Source organism: Tupaia chinensis, unplaced genomic scaffold, assembly GCF_000334495.1.
Source record: "Tupaia chinensis unplaced genomic scaffold, TupChi_1.0 Scaffold144848_1, whole genome shotgun sequence".
Taxonomy (NCBI): domain Eukaryota; kingdom Metazoa; phylum Chordata; class Mammalia; order Scandentia; family Tupaiidae; genus Tupaia; species Tupaia belangeri.
The window spans coordinates 88,979-91,595 of record NW_006204708.1 but is presented as its reverse complement, the minus strand read 5'-3'; positions in this window follow the sequence as shown (position 1 = coordinate 91,595).

Sequence of the window (2,617 nt, the reverse complement as noted above, 5' to 3'; positions counted from 1 at the left end):
TTTATTATAAATAATATATGTGTCTATGTATATATTATATATAGTTGGTATGTATATATAAAATATGTGTGTATGTATGTGTGTAATATGTGTATATATAATATATGTATATATATGTGTATTCTTGTGTGTATATGTGTGTGCATATATGTGTGTACATGTGTGGGGGGTATATAGAAAATATGTGTGCATATATATGTGTATATATAATATATGTGTATATGTGTGCATATGTGTATTTATATGTGTGTTTATATGTGTATGTATATATGTGTATATGCGTGTATTTGTGTGTTTATATGTACGTGCATATGTGTATACGTGTGTGCATATGTGTGTTTATACATGTATGTCTATGTGTGTATGTGTGTGTTCATGTATGTGTGTGTGTGTATTTATATGTGTAAGTGTGTATAGCCCCCAAATCTGAAACTCCCTGATGAAAGGACTAGTTGGCAGAGAGCAGCATCAGTCTCAAAGCAAGTCACCCTGCCCGCCCGCTGTGGCATTGCAAGTTGCCCACCCTCCAGAGTGCTGCTTGTCCTCGTCCTCCTCACCAGCAAAAGGAGAAATAAAGTATGTAAGGAAGCATGATGGGGGAGGGGACCAGGCTAGGTAAGTCACAAAGACCGCTGTCTCACAGAGGCTTACTTGGGCTACAGTTAATCAGCCCCAACCTCTCTCAGTATACAGAAACAATCATTTGACTTATCTTATCAAATTCAATAAAAATCTCAAATACAAAAATTTGCATTTAGATGCAATGAGCTACACCGTGTTCCTAACAAGATAATTAAGTACGAGCATGCAAGGTGGCATTTAATCGCTCTTTTACTAAGTGTTCCAGGACAGCTTAGTCTAAATGTTTTGAAATGAGGGGCCTCTGGAGAATTCCACCATTGAATGTCACTAGGTTTATTCTGGCTCAATGTTGAGTTCAAGTATGGCAACCACAAAGAGGCAGTGCTGATGGAAAGGAAAGGTTTTAGGAATATTCCCAGGTGCTTCCTGGGAGGGCTTATTATGCTGGTCTCTGGCCTGAAGTTGTGCCTTGTTTAAAATAAAGTTCTTTCCAGTATCTCTGCTCTAGTCTGTCTTTCCTAGCTCCAACAGCCCCTTTTCCAGAAGGTGGATTTTAGGAATGAGAGGATTACGGATTACGTATGATATACAAATTCCATTTAGAAAGGGACTCCAAGAAAAGGCAAAAGAACAAACAGGACAGCAGTGTGATGGCTGACCCCACTCGCCACTAACCGCATGGCTGATCCCACTTGCACACTAACTGCATGGCTGATCCCACTCGCACACTAACCACATGTCTGATCCCACTCACACACTAACTGCATGTTCAACCCTGCACAGCCGCGGCAGCAGACAGATCTTAGGCGAAAGCCAGAGGGTGCCCTCGCACATGTCCACACAGATGGCCAGGGGTGGAGGCCTCTGCTGTGGTTGCAGCAGGGCAGGGGAGACAGAGAGAATGCCCTTTGGAATCTGGGACTGCTTATAAGAAATCTGTGTGACCTCCCACAGTGTGGCAGTCACCCCCTGGCTTGTCCTTTCTCCTACTCCATTTTTGACCTATTGACTTTCAAATGCCAGTGTGCTACAAAAGAAAGAGAGGCAAACATGTACAAGTTTGGGGGAAAAATTAAATAAAGAGTAAAGGGGAATAGATTTAAAAAGAAAGAACAAAGGCCTCATGGGAGTGGGGAGGAGGGGGCAAGAGACTGAAAAAGGCAAAATTCCACAATGGAAACCTTATTTAAATTACCTCCCATTATTTTCTTATTTTGGCTTTGTAACATAATTGTCTTTTCCTTGCAACTGATCGAAAATGCAGAACGACCAACTATTCGGATGTGAGAAGCGTGGTAATGAAACGTGGAATGACTGCTGCTGCACCCACTGACACACCGTTTTCCTCTCCACAAAGAATACAGAGAAATAATAAAATGGAACGATCCTTCCCTGCTCCACCCATGGCCTCTCTACAGTTAGTCCTTAGGCTATTTAGGGTAAACTTCCTTGTACACCCACTTCCCTGGCTTCAATTTACAAGGACAATCTCTTCGCTCACTACGCTTGCTTCTCCAGGGCATTTCCGGAGGCAGTAACTAACATTGACTGACATATTTTTTTTATAACCAAAACAATTGCCTTCACTCTGTTAATTGCATTTTAACAAATCGTTTGAAAATAGTAGTGTTCCACCACCGTTGACTGAGAGATCCGAGATAATTTTCTGAGGAATGTTTACTTACGCATGGCCAATACTACGAAGTTTCTGGGTCTGTGGACAAAATGCCTGGCTGGAATCCCAGTTCTGCTGAGTAAGGCTGTGTAATTTTGTGCAAGTTATTCCCCAACTTGTTCCATCCTCTACCTTGATAAGAGGTACTCATTATACCTATCTCATAGGGCTATTGTGAGGAGTAAAGAAGTCAATTCGTGTTGCACACTTAGAATAGCACTGGACATATGTTTAATACTGAGCTATTGCACAGTGAAGAGGAGAAAACAGTGGAGGCAAAAGCTCTACAGAAATTATACAGCACAAAATATACAGAAGACTTTGGGCTCCCAGCTTGAAAAGACTATTCATTTGCTAACT